The sequence below is a fragment of the Phalacrocorax aristotelis genome, chromosome 7, assembly GCF_949628215.1.
Source record: "Phalacrocorax aristotelis chromosome 7, bGulAri2.1, whole genome shotgun sequence".
Taxonomy (NCBI): Eukaryota; Metazoa; Chordata; class Aves; order Suliformes; family Phalacrocoracidae; genus Phalacrocorax; species Phalacrocorax aristotelis.
The window spans coordinates 52,040,359-52,052,173 of NC_134282.1; positions in this window are offsets into that span (position 1 = coordinate 52,040,359).

Below are 11,815 nucleotides of genomic sequence, written 5' to 3' on the forward strand. Positions count from 1 at the left end.
CATGTATTTTCCATCCCCTCCTAGGTGTCAGAGACCCAGTCCCACCAGCTTCGCTTCAGAGAGCAGCTGGAGGCATCTCCTGGTGTGCAGCTCTAGTCCCCTCTGCCTGAGCTAGCCCGCCTTGGCAGTTCAGAGGTAGTAAAACACAACGTGAGAGGAAACGGTGAAGGAATCCTACCTTAGTGCATCTATACTGAAGATGATATGTAAAGCACATGTATTCACACCTACAGAAAAAAAAGAAAACTGGAATACTGCAAAATGCTGTTTGTAAGAAGTTACTCCAGGAGGGATGGCTGTCAACAGCTTATCACATCAACTGGGTAAAGGGAAAAAACCAAAATCGGCTTAATTTGCAGCAAAAAAAAAGATTGAAGACTTCTATTTAGAAAAGTCTTGCAGGCCCAGGGTGGATGTATTCTAGAATTGGATCCACAGGGGACCTCCATCACTGGGATTGCAGATTTGCTGGGAAGGTGGCTATATCTCACCTTCTACATGAAAAGGTGGATGAAACTGTTGCCTGAGGTGCTTCCCAGCCATATGGTTTCCGTAGGACACTGGCAGAAGCCTCAGCCACTAGACTGAGGGATTAATAAACCCCACAGCCTATTCAGGTCTTTAACCCTGTCTTCCCTTTTGCTGGGGAGCTGTGGGATGATAAACATGGTGCCCTAGAAATCCCCCACAGACCCCGCTTACATGTCCTCAGCCTGGCCTGCTCTCCCCAGCTTTCTTCTCTTCTCCCCTTCTGTTCCAGATTCCCATTCTCATCTCTCCCCACTTTCCCATCTCATGCCCCTTCTCCGCCAGAACAACGCATTCCTAGAAAACTTGGCACTGTGTTCATAGAAGCTGTCCATAAGTTTTAGTTGTGCCACTGCCAAGAAAACCTCCCTATTCTTCATCCCCGTTGGATTCATGAGCCCGTTTCTACATTCCCATGGGGGATAAGTTTATGCTTTGGAACATGGGTATTTTTCAAAGTCAGGAAATGAATTTTAAAATAATTTGCTCAAAATAAATGAATGAATAGAATCAAAATACTGGGAACCCAAGCTAGAACTACCTCCATTTTTTTTGACTAACACCACTATCCACAATTCTTTTATAGCATCTTCCAGAATGAAGACCTGAAGGTGTTTTGTGGCCATGAACGAATTCCGCCTTGTTGTGCAGCCAGGAGAGACAGTGGAGCTTCTCACCCTGCAGAATGAAGGCAAAGATACAGACTGTTGAAGAGATGGGCTCTAAACTCACTCTCCTGCAGCAGATAATTTTATTTTTAATTGATGCAGTAGTGACATTTTGCAGCAAACGTTAGATGACCAGATGAAGTGCTCCTAAAAACAGCAAACCAAAAGCCAATGCTGAGAATTTGTCCTTTAATGAATTTTCTAACCCTTAGCAGGGATAGGAATGGACCCCCAAATCCTGCTTTATTTGGGTGATGTGACAGTTAAAGGATTATTATTCCTAGCCCAAAAGTGGATAAGACATACTGTGCAAATACTACAGATAACTGCTAAATCTAACATATTGTTCATTTAAAATAAGAACTTGAAGTATTTTGGAGATGTTCTGGGGGAAAAGACAAAGCCACTGTGAGGGGATGTACTGGAGAAGAGGTCAGAGGTAGGAAGAGGGCAAGACGTGGGAAGGCGATGCTAAGTACTAGCTCCCACTCGTAGGTAAGGATGTGACATATATGCAACGCAAACAGATCCAAACTCTCCTTCCCCTCAGAACCACACAGCAGACTCATATGCAGAAATGAGGATATTTGAAAGCTGGTTACTGGCTTTCCCTTACCCCTTATTGAAACATTTAATTCCCTCTTGGTCTCTAAATAGTTTCAGATGCTTGGTGAAATTTTTAACTATATTAATAATTTTCCCTTCCACCCCAAAAAACCTCAAGTAGTTTTGGAGGAAAATTATTTTTTCCTTCTGGAGAAACCTACCTGGCACAGAAAGAAATGCTTCTTAAAGGAGAAATGCTAATCAATTTTAGATGCATATTATCTAGCACGCCACTGCACACTGGGATATTTATCACTGATATCGATAAAACACTAGAAGATCTCCAAAAGTCCCAACAGATATGCAAGCCAGCGTGACTAACTGGGCAAGGATCTGTGCAAACAAAACTGCAAGTTCCTCTGCTATTTCATTTGCAACAAGAAGTCAGTTTTGAAATACTGGCAAAATACTCTGGGTTTGTTTAGACCACATCACCATGACAGCAAAGCACTGCCCAGTTCTTCATTGTCCGTCTTTGCAAGAAACAGTGGTGAAGGGGAAATGAAGCTCAAGAAAAAAATGTCAGATGTCACATGGGAGATCACAGGAGGTATAGATTTGAACCTCCGTTCTCCGGTGCCAGTCCCCAGCACGCGGATAACCTTCCTGTCCAAGCAACAGAGCCTCTTATCAGCTCTTTCTCTGGAGCAATGCTGGATATTCTGAGCAAGGCAAATGAATTCCACTTGTTTTCGACTGCCAAGAACTAATGAACTTCTGAAAGGTCATCGGTTCAAACAATAGTTATATATTTGAATGACAGGATTGCTCTCAGCTTAGCCACACTTCCGCCTTTCTATCCAGGCGGGTTCAAAACCACCCACCTCCAGTGGTGGAATCAGGGCCTCACGGGAATTGCTGGTGAGAAATTTTCTGGCAAAATGTTTTCAGGGCAAAGCAGCAACCCAAAACTGTAACAGAGGACTGCAGATGTGGAAAAGTATCTTGGTTTAAAAAAATGTACAAAAAAAAGCTTTGAACGTTTGACATTTCAAAAGGGGATGGTTTTGCTCTGCAGCATGAAAACACAATTTCAACACTTCAGTTAATTTACAATTTTTAAAGTAATTTATCCTAAGACTTTTTAAAAGTATGAGATTACATATTTTGATGGAGCTCATGTGATTGCTTTCTGTCTGCCTACAGAAGTTTTAAATTTTTTTTTTCCTTGCTCTAGATAGAGGAAGAGAATTCAAACCCTTGGGAAGGCTGGGGAGACGGGAGAGCTCTTTCAGTCCGGCTCTAGGCAGGCAGAATAGGATTCCTGTGCATTTCAATCCTCAAAATGGGGCACAGGGATCCAGCCTGGCTCCTCCGGGACTGTTTCCTCCAAGGACCATCGCTTCATCCTCACATGAACCAGTCACACCACGGGCTGTGGTCCGTTGGCTTTGGCTCAAGACAACAGTAGCTGCGCAGGTACAGGGTTGTTTTTTTAAACAAGTCTGTCATTGTCTGGAGAGAAAATGCCATTTTCTCCAACAATCACAGTAAACTTACGGATGTCAAAAGAAGCAGTCCCTAGAACTCCTTTAAGGGGTCTGGTCTCATTCCTGTGACAAGTATCCATTCAGAAGTGTCATGCTCTTCTGGTAGGCAGCTTGCTTGGAATTAAAAGATTTTCAGTGTTAAACAGAAAAGATGTAAATTTGGGGGCTTGCAGCCAAAGCCACCATTCCTATAGGTCAGAACAAGCACGGGCTGTTCTCTACAGCTCTGCACGCTCCTGCTCTGCTCGTCACGACAGAAACAGAGGGCAACCTCTGCAGCAGCCCCGTCCCGGTTAGACATCGCCCCCGTGGACATGTCAGCAGAATAGAAGGAATTTTTCGACTTCCGAATCAGGACCCTTGGAGGACCCCTCCCATCCACCGCAGTGAATAACAGCAAATTGAAATGCAGCCACTGCCTACCCCAGTTTCCTGGCATTTAGCAGACACTTGTGTCGGCTAATTATCACCAGTCTTGTACTACTTAGAGCTCCTGAATCTTGCAATGGACTTCTTTAGGGAAGAACACAGTATCTGCATACAAGCCCATTAATATAATGGGAATAGCATCTGGGTTTGAAGGTGTAATGTCCACAAATCGGTTCTGCACAAATGCACTGATGAGGGGAGCCAGTCCTTTGGGTTCTGATCCCAATTTCTAGATTCAGCAATAACTAGCAAACAACAGAGGCCAACAGTTTAATTATTTTTTTTTTCAGAGCGGCTAGGCGCTCGACTGAGTTACTGTGGCTGTAACTCAGCTGTCTTACAAGCCATCTCCAGCAAGAAGGCAGTGGAGCAGGAGGTAATTGAGGGTTGGCTCCCAGAGGGAATTTTCCCTTAAAAGGATAACTACATTGTCATGATGAAACCAGCTTGCTTCCACTGCCCGCAGAGCTTTTTGCAACACATCTGCCAGAGCTGGGGGCGGTGGTGAGTATTAACAGCAGCTAGGAGCAGCAGGGCAGTGGCTGCTCCTTAAATGCTACAGGAACTCTGGTCTCTCTCCGCCACGCTCGGCCATGAAGGGCAGCAGGACATGCAGGCAGCCCCAGAAGGTCACTTCAGTGTCACCTAAAAAGCGGCCAACTCCTACCATCTGCTCAAGGTAAAAAGAAACCCAAGTGAGGGATTGCGACTAAGGAAACCAGCCTCACAAGAAGCACTTGCACTCAAAATCAGCAATATTTTCAGAGAGGGGCAGGCAGGATGGCAGCTGAAAGCATACCAAGGCCACGCAGGAATTTTTCCAATAAAATATTTTTTCCACCAGAAAATAACTGAAACCCCACTTTTCATTTTAAAGTCCATGGAACAAGCTCTTTAGACTGGATCAAGGTAAATGACAAAAGAACTGAACCTCAGAGTGGCCTCTTGTCCAGCAACAGGCTGCTGAGAAAGGAGAGCCAAGTTTGAGGCCAAGGCCCCCTCTGTAACACTTAGACTGGTGAGTTGAACCTCAACTTCCCATAACCCAGAGGAAACTGCCTTAACACTGACACAACCCCTGCTCTAGGCCCGAGATCCCTCCTTGTCCTCTGGACAGCCCACCCACCTGGAGCTTTGCACTGTGCTCTTCTGTGCAGTGCGGGAAGGGCTGCACTGCGGTTTTCACATGGAATGAGGCTGAAATGGGAAAGGCTGGGTTTGGCGCAGCTGTAGTGGCAGGCACCGGTTCCCACCTCACAGCTAAAGCCTCCTTATGCAGATCTTGGGTGAGGTTTTCGAATCTGACTCATGCTCGCGCAGTCTCTAACACAGTAAAACCCATCCATCATGCTGCAAGAGAAGGAACCAGGACCCAGTGTTTCCCTGCACACTGATGAGCAGGCAAAATATGCACCAATGAGCAACAGCCAGGTCTCAAGTGAGCAGAGACTCCAGACCTGTCAGTGCAACAAGGGCTTAGGCAAAGTAAAGCACCATCCCTTCCTTTGAGGACTAGCAGCCTACAGAACCCCATGGAGCTACAGTCCTTATATGACAGTGAGGAGTTGAGGCATGGGACAGAAACCCAGAGAGCTGATGCAGCAGATTTCTGGTCACCAACAAGCCACCGCCGCTGGAAGCAGGATCTCTTACCACCGAGCACCTTTAAGAGACAGACCACCAGCAACTCCCTCCAGACCACAGAGGTCAGCTCAGGAGCTGCAGTAACTCTGCAGCCGTTCCCAGCTCTGCCTGGTTTCTCCATCTGGTCCCAGCCTGTTGCTACCTCTGTGAAGTGCCCGCTTGAAACAGTCCTATTTCGGGAACTCCACAAGCAGCCGTGGAGATTCAGCACACCTCCTCTCAGCTTTAGAGGTAGAAAGCTTCATTTTCTAATCAGTCTTTCTCTGTAGGGAGAAGTATTAAAAGCTTCAACATGGTAAGTGTGTTAGTGCCGATAAACAGAAACTCATCCAGAGATTAAGAGAAGAAAGCTGGAGAATTACAGGTGTCTACAGGCACAGACTGGTTGCCATTTGGCTTTCCCTTTCTATGAGTAACAGCATGAAAATGAGTCAGGCTCTACAGATGAGTCACAGCGAATGTATATAAACTTCCTCTCCAGACCAGGAGAACCTGGGCAGGTGGAGGAAAAGCTCTGTATATTCTTCTGCCCTAGATAAACACAGCATGGTGCATCCATGGAGCTGGGCAAGTCCTGCTCTGGGGCCTGGGATCTGCAAGCCTGTCCCAAAGGAAGACCCTGTGGTGGAAACATATAATAAACACATGACAACATCTGCCTTCTGTTTCCTGTGCTCTGTACAGATTATTGCTCTCTACAGATAACCCTGTCCTTCTCAAAGAGAAAGCTGGGATATGTGCTTTTAAAATGCTTCTGAGATCAGCTACAATTTGAACCAGCTCATTCCATGTCTGCTCTCAAGACTGCGTGCCTCGCTACATCTCAGCATCATCTGCTAGACACTCAAGCAATGTGATTACACATCTGTCCAGGACTGTTTGTTCCCTCATCCCTCCTTCTACGAGCACATCGCACTGAAGCCTGAACCAGGAAAGGCAAAGCGCTTTCTGCATTCGTGTGTGTTCTCTCCACAAACAGCAAGCTGATGACCAGCTGAGCTCCCTCACCTGAACACAGCAGCTCGTGTAGGAGCTGTTTCTGCACTGATCACCACAATTCTAGCAGCAGATTTTAAAGGGAAGCCCGGTGGGCTTGCAATAAAAGTCATCAGGCTGCACTTTGACATCAGCAGAGCTCCTTGTAGAGCACATGACTGCGGCTGCTGTCCCAGCCCCCCTCCCCTGCCTCCAAGTCCAAGACCATGAAATTACTCATTAGGCTTGGAACAAAACTCTTTCAGTGCACTTGCATGTGGCTGGAGGCAGAGACTGACGTTTCAGGCTCTGGAATAATATTGCTGAGAGAGAAATGAAACACTTCCAAAGCTGCACTGCTGCCTCTTAACAGCATGCTTTCCTGCTTCTGTTGCACTCTGTGATTTACCATGGTGTCAGAGAAGAAGGGAGCGATGGCGTCGCAGCTTTGTGACCCTTTGCTTCCACTTTGCTTTTATGAAAAGCTCAAACACGAGATTTTTTTGTTTTGCTTAAGATTTAGCATTAAGCCCTACAGCAAGGCCTAAGAGAAGCTCAGGGCTGTGCCTCTGGCAGTAGGTTTCAGCACTTAAGGTTTACGGCTATAAAATCCTACATTTCAGCTGCACTTTTGTCCTGAAAAACGCAGAGAAGAGATTGCCCTTAGGAGCCAGACAGTCCTCAGAGACCCAAGAAGCAGAGGATCCTCCCTCTTTTTACACATGCAGGAAAGTGAGAATAAAAACATTGCCTGCAGGCGTGTCGGCAAGGGGATTAGGATTCGGTGTCTGATTATTGCTTCGTTTGTACGATGCAGCCGTTCCCACCTCCCATAACCAAACACTTGCTCAGCTAACCATTGCATTCGAACCAGGGACCCCAGCTCCATCACACCGTTTCTCTTCTCAAATTCAAGAAGGAGGATTTTCTGCCCTTTAGATCCTTCCCTGCTACACTTGCTTTCTTTCACACAGTAGATGTTTTAAGACCATACTAGTCATGTTCCTGGTTTTGAAGGACTAGCCTCCACTCTTCCAGTAAGGTGTACAGTTCATAGCAAGGCCAGGATGACCAGTGTGACCTGATCTACACTGTGACATACAGGTTGTCACACCAGTCATCTCCCGGCTACTGGCCAAACCTGGGACTCATGCATTAAGAGGGTTTGAACACAATGGGGTCATAGACACCTCCTTCAACAAAGCATCACAGAAATAACAGATTTCCCACACACAGTATTTTTCTAAGATATCGTTCAGGTACAAATGATACTGGGCAGGTATTTTTTTTTGCTTCTCATGTATCCTTGCAGGATAGATGTCAGCCCAGTTCTCTACAGCTGGAAGGAGAATACACTGAGTTGGAAGATGTAGTGAACTTGTGTCATTAAGCTCTATGCCAAGGTCAGGGATCAACAGGTGTGACCTGATTGTCAGGAACAGCCCCGGCCATAGTGCTAATTGAGTGTAAGCTTCACTTCTAAAGCTACACAGAAGCTTAAGCCTGTTTATCTTTTCAAGGGATTTAAAGGCCTATCAGCTTTGGGAAGTGAGAGTAACAGGAGAGGGAGGTTCAAAATCACCAGCTGAAACTTCCAGTTGCTGTTAACATGGACTGAACCATCTGTGCCAACCCCATGCAGCAGCATCTTGCCAGGTAAGACCCACTCACCCACCCTTCTGACATTTCCCGGCTTCCTTGAGAGTTTTCTTTACAAACAAACAAGCAAACCAGCCCTTCAATTTCTCTAACGTGCTTTCCTCCCAAACCCATAATACTGGATTATTCCTAAGCCTATGACAGAGAACATCACTTTGTGATACAGGCTGCTTCCTGAGCTGGGAGCAACAGCTCTGCTGAAATACCTCATTCTGTGTTGTCTGAAACACTACACAGAGGAGCAGAGTCTGGGAAGACAGGAAAAATGGAATTATAGCCTCGTGAAATGGACACTGACAAAAACCTGAAGTGTCGAGCTCACTCAGATGCCGTCTGTGTTTAATCCAGTCATCAGACAGTCTCTGTTCAACTAAATATTTGACTTCAGAATTGGGCCTGAATTATTATTGGCAAAGCTTCCAAGCTCCCCAGGTCCCTCAACAAGCTGTTCCTCTGTGGAAGCCTTGCTAGGAGATGAATGCAGCCTTTGAGGAAAGTGCTGGATCCCTTCTCAGGCTTCCAGAGTGGGTTTGTGGAGTCCCGTTAGGTGTCCAGGGTTTCTGAAAGCTTCGTATGTCAAATGTTAGAAGCTATAGGGCTGATATTTGTGTGCATTGCTGGGATGTTCTTAGAGGAGTTTTGGCTCTGCAGCATGTCACAGCAACAGAGTTATCAAAGAAAGCACCAAAAATTACCTGTTCTACAGGACAACTAAATGCATGGCCCAGACAAAAAACAAGATGGAGCCATACGTGAAGCCATGTAGGCAGAGCTCTAATGTGTATTCCATTCTAATGGGACATACCTGGAAGGCAGTTTGCAAGCCACGACACAGAGCTGGTACAGTTAGTCCCTTTCATATCCACAGTGAGGGCATAAAGCAGCACAAACGTATAGCTCCTCACAGCATCAACGGCAGCCGTGTACCACCATGCCCAAAGGACCTGGTTTAGGTGCTGCCACGCAGAGCCCATGGTTGCCATCTCAGCACATTGTGCTGTTTGACACCCGGTCGTGTAAAAACAGTCCATCAGCACTGAAAGAGGAACATGGTCATCCCCTCTTCCATGCAGTGTTCAATTTCCTGACCGTGGCAGCATATGCCAGAAAAGACAATCCTCCAGGGGCAGAGGCTGTTCCCTGAACCAGGCTCCCCCACTGTGGGCAGCTCCAGGGAAGCAGAGGCTTGGCTTCCTGGACTACAGGCAGCTGCAGGCAGGAGGAGTCACCTTCCAGTTTTGCTTCCAAAGGAAGATTATAAATTAAAGTCCAATTTGCTAAACCTTTAGGTAAGCAACTGTTTCTGCATAAACACATACTGGTTTGTGGGCTGTATTACATGGCTAGCTACAAATCTGACTGACTTTAAAATCACAGTGTATACAACTAAACCAGAGAGCAAACAGAGGCACATTTTAAAATGGCATGGATTTAAGCAGCCTGGCTCATGATTTTTGAAATCTGGAGATTGAAAATAACGATTATCCTAAACTAACACATAAAAATTGTGCATGCAAGGTAAGAGCACATAATGCTATATGCCAGAGAGCTTCACTCCTGAGTGAAAAAGAGCACGTAACTGGCTTAGCTAAAATTATTCAACTGAAATAAAGTCGAAGACTTTAGTGCCTTTCTGAAGATGAGGTCAATATCAGGAATATATTGCGAAAAGAGGTCAAATTATCACCTCCCCCTGTCATTCATTATGCTACACCATTAGCAGAAAAATCCAAAAGCTCTTTTAGGTCTGTTAGCTAATAAATGCATTGCTAGGCAAGTGTTCAGCATTGTTAATAAATCCTTGCTGCAGTCTGTACTTAGTATCAGCAGAAAGTCTCCATCCCTTCCACCCCTGAACACATACCTATTTAATAAGGACGGGAAGAACTGCCTACATTGCTTTTTTTCTGCCCACTGGAAACACCCAAGCCCACAACAAGATGCAAACTTTCAGTGCATCTGTGCTACTTCTCTTCTGAGGTCAGCATTAAGCAGCAGAAGAGCCGCGGGTGATCAGTCCTGGCTGATTCAGGCTCTGGAAGAGGTGCAGACAATGACATTAACAGTGGCAGGTTAAGTCTGGACAGCTTTCCATCCAAGGAACTCTAGCAGCGCAACAAAGGACTAGCAAGAGCCAGGGGTCCCACCCAAGGCAGGGATGCACAGTACATCTGTACAAGCAGGGATTATTCTCTGCTCTGTTCAGGGCTGTCTCCCCAGCCCCCAGGCAGTAGGGTACCCAGTGGGAAGGGCTCAGCCCTTATCAGTCATTTCTGCTGGCACCATTCCAATTTGTCTAAAGACACTTAAATATTCATCGAAAGAGAGCAAGACTCTGTCTCGCCGGGTGCACAGACCACTCTCCAGGGAGACGGGACACCTGCCTTCTCCATTCCCTGCTCCATCAAATCATTAATTATTTAAAATAACAGGAAAGAGCAAGAAAAACTCTCCGCACCAGACATGCTCGCAGCCTGCTAGTTATGGTACTCTCTGGGGTCTCATGAAGACCAGGGTTTGCATCTCCCCTCTGGCAGAAGCAAGGATCAAATCTAGCTCTCCCCCTTCCTCGGGGAGGATGCCCAACCCACTGAGCTCTTGTACAAAAGAAGGGCTTCCCCTTTATCCAGACAGACCTTATGTTTGCTTTCCCTATCAGAGAGGTTTTTTTTTTTAAATTCAAATTGAATAAAAGGAAAACAAAACAAATCCAAAGCTGTGAGACCAGCAGCCAGCCACAGACCCGCACACAATCTGCATTCACTCAAGAGCTTAGAGCCTACCTCCTCATTTCACAGCTGGCCAGGCCAAGCCCTGCTCGTGGTCCCTGCAGTGGGTCAGCTGCACCAGCACAGCACTTGGCTACAGAGACCCTCGGCAGTGGGCTTCGATGAGATGGAAACCACTGCTGCTCCCCAGCCCTGAAGATAGCTCTGGTGTCCCTGCACAGGGTGTAGCTGTGCCCACGGAGGGACGTTTCTGAGGTAGCAGAGGGTCTCTGCATCTCCCTGGGACACTGCCAGCCTCCCTGCATCTCCCACCACACGCCCACGCCCCACGCTCTCTTGCAGGAGCAGCACAGACCCGCACAAGGGTCCCCGGGAGAGGGGTGTACCCCAAAACCGGCCTGAGCCCAGGGAACAGTCCCATCTGCACCCTGGAGTTCATTGCTCGCTGCAGCACATCGTGGCAGGTGAACAGCACTGGCACCCTCATGTGGCCGCGGGGATCTGTGCGTGCTCGCAGCCAGAACCCGTGCTACAGCGGGGCTGGAGGGTACAGGGGGGCTCCTCCGGGGTGTCCTGCTGAGGCGGAGGAGGAGACGGGCCCATGGCAAGTCTGACACGGGTCTGTAGGCCAGCATGGGTCAGGCAGGGAATGCAAAGCTGATGTCGCAGGGACTAAGTGGGGAAATCAGAGTAACATGGCTGGAAGGGTCCTTGCAGGGTCGCCTCTCCTATGCTGTGATAAGCAGCAAAGAAACACCCTTTCTGCAGTCAAATCCCCTTTGCCATCTTGGCCACTGGGAAGCCATACACAGGAGAAACCATAGTCCTGCCTACCATGATTTAAGCTCATGTCTCCCAGTCCTGCCCATCCTGGATTTGCAGAACAGGTTATTCCTTTCTCCTCACACCACCTTCCTATGTATTTGAAGGCCAACAAACAGCATTTACTCTATCAACCCAAAGTACCACTCAACGCGTCACCCCATATCCGTGACAAGACTGAGTGCAAGCAAACGCAGGAAAGGCTAGAAAACGTAAGGAGTAGGGAACACTCATGTGCCACACTAACTCTGACAAGTTAGATACG